Genomic DNA, 12,106 nt, shown 5'->3' with positions numbered 1-12,106 from the left:
AGCACCGCTCCGCTGGGCCCCTTCATCTCAAGCACCGCTCCGCTGGGCCCCTTCATCTCAAGCACCGCTCCGCTGGGCCCCGCCGTCTCAAGCACCGCTCCGCTGGGCCCCTTCATCTCAAGCACCGCTCCGCTGGGCCCCTTCATCTCAAGCACCGCTCCGCTGGGCCCCGCCGTCTCAAGCACCGCTCCGCTGGGCCCCTTCATCTCAAGCACTGTTTATGGTTCACTGTGCCCACCATGCCTCCTCCTTGACCAGTGGAGACTGTTATCCACTTGAGAGACTGTGTCTTTGCACTCCCCAGGATGGCAGAGTGGGCAACCCACCCACTGTAGAGACTTGAGAGACTGTGGCTTTGCACTCCCCAGGATGGCAGAGTGGGCAACCCACCCACTGTAGAGACTTGAGAGACTGTGGCTTTGCACTCCCCAGGATGGTACAGTGGGCAAGCCACCCACTGTAGAGACTTGAGAGACTGTGGCTTTGCACTCCCCAGGATGGTACAGTGGGCAAGCCACCCACTGTAGAGACTTGAGAGACTGTGGCTTTGCACTCCCCAGGATGGTACAGTGGGCAACCCACCCACTGTAGAGACTTGAGAGACTGTGGCTTTGCACTCCCCAGGATGGCACAGTGGGCATGGTGGCCCCTTCGTGGATCTTGCGTCGTGGACTCATGTGGCTGTGGTGCCCCCCCCTTCCCTTCCCCCTGAGGTGCCTGTAGTATTTTCATCAGATGCCCCTGCAGTGTTCTCTCCAAAGGACTCAGGTCTCCTGTGTGGGCTTTGCCCTTGTGTCGCTACACTGTAGCCCACGGACTGTTCCATTTGACTTGGATGTAGCGGACTAATTGCCTCGGTTCGCCATGGCAGTGTGTATAGTATTATTTTGTTATGGATATTTTGCATAGTTGCCGATACGTCTCAGAGTCTATTTTTTATATAAAAATTTGGTTCACAATTTAATTATGTCTTTGCATTTTTCAGGGGGGTTTGGGTGGTGTCACTGTGCATTTTTGCTCTGCATTGGTGTGTACATAATTTGGGTGGGTGGGGGTCGCATATGTGTGTGCCCGTAACCTTTCCTCCTCCCCCCTCCCGTGTGTCGTAGGTGCAGTACTCACCGTTGTCGTCTGCGCCGGAGTTCGTACTCGTGGTAGATGAGCAGGTAGACGAGTGCAGGTAGGATGTTTAATTCGGGTTCCATGCTGTCCTCCGTACTCGTGGAGTGTGTTTTGGTGAGCGTTTTCCCGTCCGTAGTCTGTTTCCGCCGTGTTTTTATCGGCGGGGCTCCCGCCCCAGAAAAGGTGGCGGATTGGTGAGTTGTGATAGTGTGGGCGGTACATTGTCTGCCGCCTGCCTGTTGGCGGTGACCGCCGCGCTGCTTGTCTGTACCGCCGTGGCGGTCGGAGTATTAATGTGGCGCCCTGTGTTGGCGGTTCCCGCCAGGGTCAGAATTCCATTTTTTGGGCCGCCGGCCTGTTGGCGGGTTGGCCGCCGCTTTATCACCGACCGCCAGGGTTAGAATGACCCCCTTTGTGTCTGGTAAGTTTGGTCTGTCGCGAAAACTTAAGAAATGGTACAAGCTGCAGGTGCGTTTTGCTAGCATAGATTTCAAGTAAAAGTTGAGATTGGGAGATAAAGCTGCTCTAGTGCCCCAGTCCATAAGAACAGCTTCATAATACATCCTGAAATACTGTAGCGATGTCCTCCCTCTTCAACAAAAAGAGATAAACCTTCAAGCTGTAACTGTGGTTTTCTGTTGGCCCATTTAAACTGCTGAATTATCATATTGAGGTCTCTGAAGAATGTTTGAGGGATTTTCATAATCACACTAGCAATAAACGAATAAAAAAGAGGAAGGATCATCATTTTGGTCAATGCCACACGTCCAATAATTGACAAAGAAGAAGCTTGCCATTTCTGCAATAGTTGTTGTATTTTCTTAAAAGTAGATACATAATTTAAACCAAAATGATCTGAGAAATTATGCAATACATATATACCTACATATCTAATGGCACGAGAGAGATGGAACTGGGCCCTCATATCCAAAGGAAGAATATTGTGGGTGGTATTGAATAACAGAGCTTCGGATTTAAAGTGGTTAATCCTATATCCCCCTAAATCTATTTATTTTTGCAAAAGCCCTATCAATATTTGTGGTTTCTGCTGAAAGATGTAAAATCAAGTTGTCAGCAAACAGTTTCAATTTGGGTGCCTGCGGAACTGGAGGGAGAATAGAATTATTGTGACGCAATGCCATCGCTAGAGGCCCAATAAATAGCGCAAAAAGCACTGGAGAAAGAGGGCATCCAAGACTCGTACATCGATGAACTTGTAAGGTTCCAGCTATGTGTGTGTTAAAAATAATTTTGGCTTGGGCCTTAGAGTAAAGATTACGCAATACTTTAATAAATTGTCTAGGAAAATTAAACTTTCCTAAGATCCTAAAATGCACCGCCTATTGAACTAAATCAAAGGCTTTCTCTGCGTCAGCATTATAATGGCAGCCGGTTTATTATTTTGAGAGTAATAATCAATCACCTGGATTAGGAAGCTAGTATTTGTCGCTAGCAACATACCTGGCAGAAAGCAACACTGTCATTCAAGAATTGACTGTTGTGCTACTAAGGCCAGTCTTTGTGCCAGGATCATTGCTAAGTTTATAATCAAAATTAAGTAAACTAATCAGGCGATAGGAGTCAGGTTGTTAAGATGGCCTATCTTTTTTTAGAAAGCTAATAATTATGGCTCTTGTAAAAGATGCTGGTATCTCTACGCCCTGAAGAATATTATTAAAAAGAGAAACTAAGGACCCAGCTAGTTGGCCTATAAGAACTTTGTAGACTTTAGCTAGAAGGCCATCTTCCCCACATGCCTTCCCATTCGACGAGGACAAAATTGGCTCCTTAACTTCAAAAAGTGAGATAGGTGGTACAAGTTTTGCCCTAGATGTCTCGTTTAATACTAATATGTTCAAAGCATCAAGGTATTGATTAATCTGCTGGACATTGGTTGGAAGAAAAGACGTATATGTTTTTGAATAATGAGATTTAAAAAAAAAAAATCAATATCTTCAGGGTGATTGCCGAGAATACCTTGTCCCTCATCAAACATAGTTTTAAAAGTGTCTTTATTTGATTTACACAGACCCGGCCAAAAATTTGCCTATATGTTCACTTTCTGCTAGCATCTCTGCGAGCTTATATGTTGATTAACTGTCTCGTGAGAGAAAAAGTAATCCCTTAACTTGGCCTGTGCCACACTAAATCTTATGGCTGCCTCTGGATCATGGGAGGTCTCTTGGGCTCCTTTTGCTTGATTAAGCACCTGTTGGAGCTCTTTTACCTTTTCCTTAGCTACCTTGGCAGTATAAGATTTGTAAGATATTGTTTCCCTCCCTGAGAGCCTTGAGAGCATCCCAGATGGAGAATATGGAAGCAGAGTCTTTGTTAATCTTTGTTAATCTTAAAAAATGAGTAACCGAGTGTAGACGGGTCTCCTCGACCGCGTCTTGCAGTTCCCTGGGCTGGCGCCTTTCACGCGCCTCCCTCGAAGCACTCCCGCGTTCCCATGGTAACATGGGAACGCCTTCAGACGCTCCAAACCCGGATTTCCGGGTTTTGCTGCAAAAAGAGAGAACGGACTCAAAAGAAGGAGAGGAGGAGTTTCGGACGGAACCGAGGAAGACGGAGGAGAAAGAGATGCCGCACGCCGAGAAGGTGCTGGTCCACCCTGAAGAGACTCCAGAGACCCGCGAAGCAGATTACACGTGGAACCAAGACGCAAAGACCTACAAATCCCGCCACGACCCTGGAGGGTCGTGGCTCACCAAGGTACGGTCCTTGTTAGGACAGCGACCACCTAGAATATCTTTAAGAGCACAAGGAAAGGGAACCGTGGAAACGAGGGGAGGGTCGGAGGTGGGCCAGGGAAAAGGGAACACCGGGGGCAGCACTTGAGAGCACTCTATTGGACAGAGCTCTGAGAGATAGAGAGAGAGCCTGCCGCAAGTACCCGAGACCCACACCCTCACTACTGAAGTTTTCCTTTCTATTCCTCCACCTCTAACTCCAGAGTACCCTCCCTCCTTGCATGCCAAACACTAAAACCCACACAAAGAACCCCACAACCGACTTACCTTTGTTATACCCTGTGTTCTTTTTTCCGGTACCAACGGGAGACGAGATGAGCTGACGTCCACCAAGCCTAGAGGAAGAGAAAGAGCAGAGACAGTTAAAAGATAAAGGAAGAGCCAACAAGGCTTACGGTCCCCACAGTACCTTTACATCACTTGAACTTCACCCTCTTAATATATAAATAAAAATCACTCACCATACCTACGTCTCAGAGTCCTCTGTACCGCCAGTAGCCTACCACACCGAGGTCTTGAGAATCTGTACCCATCCTTTATCTACCAAAAGAGATTTGTCAAAGCTCCAGCATGGACGACTGCGCTTCTCACCAGGCAAGTCAACATTAGCCTGATGCTCTGCATGAGCCGAGAAAGGGTTAGCATGGATAACAGTGCCACTTCTTGCGAGAAAAAATGAAATTATTATGAAATCGATTCTAGAAGCTGTATTATATTTTCTTGAAAAACAGGTATATTCATAATCTTGTGGGTGGTCGGCCCTCTATGCATCTACTAATGCTAAATCAGAAATAATATTACCTAGCCACCGGGAGACTCTAGGTTTATTCTGCATTTTGTTCTTGAGAGAAGTGTCCATCTGAGTATCAGGAATACCATTAAAGTGTCCACTAATAATGAATAGGCCGAGATGTGCACTCAAAACCTTGTAAAGACACTGAAGGGGGCTTGGATCATCTTCTATTGGACCGTAGAAACTCATAAAATGAATAGGATCATTTGTGATAAGTGTACTATCACCCAGTGTGCCTGCGGGTCTCGATGGATCTGATCAATTTCCCCAGAGAATTTCTGAGACACCATTATACCCACCCTTCGGACCGCTACATTAGCCAATGCATAGTACGCATGTGCGATAAATTTATCTGGACATTTTAAATGTGTCACCTGCAAAAGAAAGTTCTGCAATTGCAAAGCCCGAAGCCAATTGAGAATAGCAGCAAACTTTACATGATTGTTGGTGCCGTTTACATTGCACAAAATAACCCTTAATTCACTCCCAAACCCCCCTCTACCAGGCAATATCATTATGTAGCAAAGTTATAGTCAAACTCCAAAGAAGCTCTCTGTACTTTTTTTCCCCACCCTAGTGAATAGATCCCTCCACCAGATGGAGGATAGCCCCCCCAAGGGTCCCACCCATCATGGTCCCACCAATCTGTGAACTCCCCCCACAAGTGAATTCCTCCCTCCAAACCCAAGAAAAGAATGCACTGACATGGCACTCCTAGAGCCTCAATTTTGGGAAAAACAGCAAGACAGCAGGGCAAGAAATGACTAACACAAACAGAGCACGTAAGTTCATTTGTCCCTAATAACACACTTTTTCCAATAGCAAATCATTATTTTTTCAACAATTCGAGGAAATTCTCTGCATCCTTTATGCCCTGAAAAATATGGGTGTGTCCTTTATGCAACACCTTGAGTTCAGCTAGTTGCACAATGCCAGCTGGGGCTCCCAATCTCTTACAGTCATCAGTAAGACCCACAAATTCACGACGCTGATGCTCAGCTGAAATATACATATCAGAAAACACACGAAAGCTAAAATTATCACCAGAATTAAAGTTTCTTGTTCTAATAGCCTGAGATAATATTTGTTCCTTGATCCTGTAGTCTCCGAAGTTGGCCAGTATGGTGCAAGGGTATTTTGAGTTTGCGGCTCGCATAGAAGGGACCCAGTGCGCCCTAATAATCGAGAGATCTTCTTTGGTTGTGGCTTTTTCAGGAAGGATACATTTGTCCGCGACTACCTTGGTCACGGATCAAGTTACTTTGATCTCTTCAGGAACCCCTATGAACCTCAGATTTGAGCATTGAGATCTGTTCTCCATGTCATCAAGCTTAAATTGTAATTCCTCGATTTCTGATTGGATTTGGGATGTTACAGACTCCTGTTGCTTGTTAGCATTCTCCAGATCCGAAATCCTCTGCTCAGCTTGAGATACCTGTGCAGAGAGGTGAATTAAGTGGGCATTTAGTTGACTAAGTTGATCCTTGGTTTCCTCACGTGCCTCCTCCTGAGATACTTTTATTGCCCGGAGTGCCTCCAAAATCTGATCCATCATACCCTCCATTGAAAAGACAGCAGTTACCCCACCCACAGAGTCTGCGGGAGGATAGTATCATTAGAGGATACCGAGTCTGGAGTTATATGACAGGAGTCTTCTGGTATTGAATTTAATGCTGTAGTGGGAAGTAGTTTACTGCCAAGTAGATTTTCTTTAGTCAGATCGGTTTCTCTTGTTTGCCCTCTCTCTTTCACTTTTTCTGTTTCAATTTATTTTGCTGACCCCTTAGCATTGCTGCAAGTAGTAGAAAACAGAGGATATGCAGGCTTGTCCTTTAGCTGTTGGGCACTAAACGGTAAAGCGAGAGGGGAGGATAGTTGGTACTGCTGGACAAGCCAAGGTTCTCTGTGAATCGCTGGTCTGATTGCTCAACACAGGAATGAAGGGTTGAGATAGAGATTCGATAATCTGAGTTGATGGCGATATTGCTGGTTCTTAATGCTCAAATGGGCTGGACACAAGAAGTACTGGAAGAGCTGGAAGTACTCGAGGAGTAGTTAAAAGACCCTGCAGCCCTGCAGAGTCTTTTAAGGACCCACCTAGATCCTGTTGGCTGCCCGACCCATGCCTTTACCTTTTCACGGCAGGAGTCAAAGTTTTAGGTTTAAATCCTTTAGGGAGTTTTCCAACTGTCCGTGCATTAGACTTCGCATCCCCCACCATGCGCTTCAAGTGAGGTGAGGGGCCGGATATTTGTAGAAGAAGCTCCTATCAAGAGAGTCAAGGGGGCAGCAAGCCGCATCCTTGCTAGCACAAACCACTTCATTTGCACCCTTACCTCCACAATTGCCACTGCTAAGCTGCCTAATGCTGCTGTAGCGGGTTGTTCAATCTCTATAGCCCATTTAGCGGTTAATTCAAGTCTGCTTCTCTCCCCATTACGCTAGTTCAGAGATGCTTATTTACTCCCCACAGTTGAGAAAATACAACTTTGTATATTTGAGTATTATCGCCCTCCACCTTATGGGGTTGTCAATACCCGGTGCCTATTTGACTATTCTGGTCCATGCACATTGACTGGAATGAGGGAACATGATGAGCATGCACGCAGGTACATAGGAGCTATTTCTTCTTCACACTTTTTCTTTTTTTCTTTTTTCCTTCCCCCCCCCGCTATTGCTCTGCCTCCAAAGACTCCAATGAGTCTCAAATAGTCATATGCAGGGTGCCACTACTGGTGCCTGTATAGTCAGATTATATGACACAATGAGACTGCTCACAGCCTTGGGGGGACAACATGTATAGCTTCCTCTAGTTTCAAAGGGGTAAAAGCAATATTTATAATATTGTTTTCTATTGTCCTCCACCTCACCCTCGTGTTAATTCTGTAGGTGCTTGCCACAGTCACATGGAAAAAAATAAAAAATAAAAATGGTACAACCTGCTCCACCAGCCACACATTACAAAGTTACTGTATCCCAGCCTCTTTTCTTTTGTGTTTTGTTTCCTCTAGGCCTCCCGGGAGGGCAATAGGTTTATTCAGGCAGAGAAGAAAACACAGTAGCCACTTTCTGAGATTCCCCTTCCTTCTGCTGTTATGTCATCATACTGCTAATTTAACCAGCGCAGCACTCCCGCGCCGACCTGACGTATATCAAACAACGAGGGCCGTACCTCCAAACATTAGCACCTCTACGAGTGCACTCGGGCTGCCATCCTGCCCTCATCCAGAGCAGCACGCCAGCCATAGTTGTTGAGCCGTACATCGCAGCACCTCTCCTTAGTGTGCGTGGGAAAGTTGGGGTTGTGATGTTGTCCAAGAACCAGCACATCTGCCAGCACGTTCAGCCCTGCCATCTTGCTGCTTCCTGGGGTTCTCAGTCACAGAGCATGATGGGAGCTCCATATTGACCAACAATCTCTAGCCCAAAAAATACCCCTTTTTGAAGCTGGAAAAAATAACACAAACTCTATGGATTGACACCCTCAACAGCACCCACCTCACCCTGCAACCAGCCTAGAACAAGCAGTCCCAAACTTGCCCACCTGGATGGCAAATGCCATCGACTGATTAGCCCTGTCAAACATGCCAAGACCCACAGATCCACTAAACAAGCCAGCTGATACACACTAAAACCCAAGACAATAAAAACCAGCTGCAAACAAATAGAAAGAAGATGGCACACCAGCAGAGACACCATAGATCGAGCCACCTTTAAGGCAGCCCTCAACAAATACCACCAACGACTCAAAGATGTGAAAAAAGATGACCTAGCAAGTCAGATAGAAGCAAGTGCCAACCACACCAAGGAACTGTTCAGCATCATCAGACAGTTCTCCTGCCCTACGGCCACCAAGAACACGATCCCTCCCCAACAGGAACTCTGTGACACACTAGCGGGCCATTTCTACAAGATATCCACCATCTACAAGAACTTCAAACCACAACCAACTAACCTCCACATCCTCCTCACTCCAACAGAAGTCTTCCCTGACCAGTCACTCATCGCATATGAACAGCTCCGCACACAGAACACCACAGCCATCATGTACTGCATGCATTCAGGAGCACCCACAGGCTCCTCTTTCCACTACCTCTTCAACCATGAAGGCAAGGATATCAGCTGCCAACTCACCACCATACTAAATGCAGCGATCACCACAGCCACTTTTCCTGATGCATGGAAACACACAGGAGCCAGACCTCTCCCTAAGACCCCCTCTGCCCTGTAACTCAGCACCTTGATACCCTCACTGGTGATTAGTAGCCCCGCCATGCAAAGTCCATTGGAAAGCTGGTGCTGGCATCCCCATGGGGGCCCCTGAACTGCCCATGCACTTGGCATGGCCAGTACTGGGGCCCCCATGGACAGCTCCATTGTGCTTTCCACTGCCCAAATTATGGGCAGTGGAAAGCGTGACAGATGCCGCTGCACCCGTTGCACCCACTGCACCACCAAATTGCTGCCGGCTCAATTAGAGCCAGCGTCAATGCTAAGGCCCTGTTCACCGCAGGGCCAGAATCCACCCACCGGTCCTGGGGTGAACTTGTAATATGGCCGGTGGTGTTCTGACCGCACTGGTAGTCAGGTGGCGGTACAAGTTTGGCAGGTGGCCTCAACCGCCTGCCAAACTCGTAATGAGGGCTTTAATACTTACCCCTACACCTACTCACACATTGACTTGTTAACCCAAACATCTACTTACAGATCCACTCACTGTCCCATGCAACAAATGACTCAGCCACTCACTCGTCCACAACCACTCGCGTAGCCACTGATACAGGCATTTACATTTATTGGATGATGTGATTGTCATTTTAGATGCCATCAGTGATGTCATCAGTGATGTCACTGACCATGTCATGAGTAATGTAATATGTGAGGTCATAAGCAGCGCATTATGTGGACGCAAGTTATAGTTAGCTCAGTTAACTAATACTGCTGAATTTCACTAGATTTGTAGATTTGAAGTGCTACCCTAAATATAACATCCCTGTAACCTTTGTTTTTTCAGCGAATATATATATATATATATATATATATATCAATCAATCAATCAATCAAGAATTTGTAAAGCGCGCTACTCACCCGGAGGGTCTCAAGGCGCTGGGGGAGGGGGGACCGCTACTGCTCGAACAGCCAGGTCTTGAGTTGCCTCCTGAAGGAGAGGTGGTCTTGGGTCAGCCGGAGGTGGATGGGGAGGGAGTTCCAAGTCTTGGCTGCCAGGTAGGAGAAGGATCTTCCTCCCATGGTGGCTTTTCTAATGCGTGGGACGGCGGCGAGGGCGTGGCTGGTCGATCGTAGCTGGCGGGTGGGAGTGTAGAAGGTCAGGCGGTTGTTGAGGTACCTGGGGCCCAGGTCGTGGAGGGCCTTGTGTGCGTGGGTGAGGAGACGGAACGTGATTCTCTTGCTGACGGGGAGCCAGTGTAGGTCTCTCAGGTGTCCGGAGATGTGGCTGTGTCGGGGGATGTCGAGGATGAGGTGTGCGGATGCGTTCTGGATGCGTTGGAGTCTTTTCTGTAGTTTGGCCGTGGTTCCTGTGTAGAGGGTGTTTCCGTAGTCCAGTCGGCTGGTGACAAGTGCCTGGGTGACCGTCTTCCTGGTTTCGGTGGGGATCCATCGGAAGATCTTTCGGAGCTTCCGAAGGATGTTGAAGCATGATGATGAGACGGCGTTGACTTGTCTGGTCATCGAGAGGGAGGAGTCCAGGATGAAGCCCCGGTTGCGTGCGTGGTCCGTTGGTTTGGGTGCGCTGCCCAGGGCAGGGGGCCACCAGGAGTCGTCCCAGGCAGAGGGTGATGATCCAAGGATGAGGACTTCCGTCTTGTCTGAGTTCAGTTTCAGGTGGCTGTTCATCATCCATTCGGCTACGTCTTTCATCCCTTCGTGCAGGTTGGTTCTGGCGGTGGCTGGGTCGTTGGTGAGGGAGAGGATCAGCTGGGTGTCGTCGGCGTAAGAGATGATGTTGAGGTTGTGTTGGCGTGCGATGGCTGCGAGGGGGCTCATGTAGACGTTGAAGAGGGTGGGGCTGAGTGACGATCCTTGAGGTACGCTGCAGATGACTTCGGTGGCCTCGGATCTGAATGGGGGGAGGCGGACTCTCTGGGTTCTTCCGGCGAGGAACGAGGTGATCCACTCTAGTGCCTTCTCTTGGATTCCGATGTTGCTGAGGCGCTGCACTAGGGTGTGGTGGCAGACAGTATTGAACGCTGCGTAGAGGTCCAGGAGGATGAGTGCCGCTGTTTCCCCGTTGTTGAGCAGGGCTCGGATGTCATCAGTGGCTGCGATGAGGGCGGTCTCAGTGCTGTGGTTGGCTCGGAAGCCGGACTGCGAGTGGTCGAGTGATCCGTTAGTCTCGAGGAAGGCGGCAAGCTGTCTGTTGACTTTGGCAGGAAACGGGAGGAGCGAGATGGGGCGGTAGGTCTGCTGAAGGTGTCTTCAGGAGGGCGCTGAGTTCGGCATGCTTCCAGCTCTCCGGAAAGGTGGCGGTGTTGAAGGAGCAGTTGATGATGTCCCGGAGGTGGGGTGCGATGACGGAGTCGGCCTTGTTGAAGACGTGGTGGGGGCATGGGTCGGTCGGTGATCCGGAATGGATGGTGTTCATCGTGTGGATAGTGTCTTCGGTGCTGACCGGGGTCCAGGCGCGGAGGGTGGTGTTGGGGGGCGTCGGTTTGGTGGTTGGGTGCGTGGTCTGTGCACCAAAGCTGTTGTGTATGTCGGCTATCTTGCGGTGAAAGAACGAGGCGAGTGAGTCGCAGAGGTCTTGTGAGGGAGTGATGTTGTTTCCGGCGCTGGGGTTGGAGAGCTCTTTGACGATGTTGAAGAGTTCCTTGCTGTTGTGTGCGTTGTTGTCTAGTCGTTCTTTGAATGCTGTCTTCTTGGTGGTGTGGATCAGCTGGTGGTGTTTGCGGGAGGCGTGCTTGAGGGGCGTCATGTTGTCTGTAGTCGGGTTTTTTTGCCAGGCTCTCTCGAGGGTGCAGCAGTTCTTCTTGGAGTTCTTGAGGTCGATATTGAACCAGGAGGCTTTCTTGCTGTTGGGCTTGATGGGATGGGTTTTTAGCGGTGCGAGGTTGTCGGCGCAGTTGGTGATCCACTGTGTGAGGTTGTTGGCTGCTTGGTTGGGGTCCGCTGAGCTGACGAGGGGGTTCTGGCTCAGTGATGTGGAGAGCTGGTCGGTGGTGATCTTGTTCCAGCTCCTGCGGGGAGCCTGTTGTGGGTGGTGGTGAGTCGTGGTTCTTCTGAAGCTGAAGTGGACGCAGCTGTGGTCTGTCCAGTGGTGTCCGGTGGAGTGGCTGAAGGAGATGTATTTGCTGGAGGAGAATACTGGGTCAAGCGTGTGTCCGGCGTAGTGGGTGGGGGTGTTCACCAGTTGCTTGAGTCCGAGGTTGGCGAGGTTGTCCAGCAGGGTGGTGGTGTTGTTATCGTTGTTGTTCTCCAG

The sequence above is a fragment of the Pleurodeles waltl genome, chromosome 2_1 (assembly GCF_031143425.1).
Source record: "Pleurodeles waltl isolate 20211129_DDA chromosome 2_1, aPleWal1.hap1.20221129, whole genome shotgun sequence".
Lineage (NCBI taxonomy): Eukaryota > Metazoa > Chordata > Amphibia > Caudata > Salamandridae > Pleurodeles > Pleurodeles waltl.
This window is presented reverse-complemented; position numbering follows the sequence as displayed.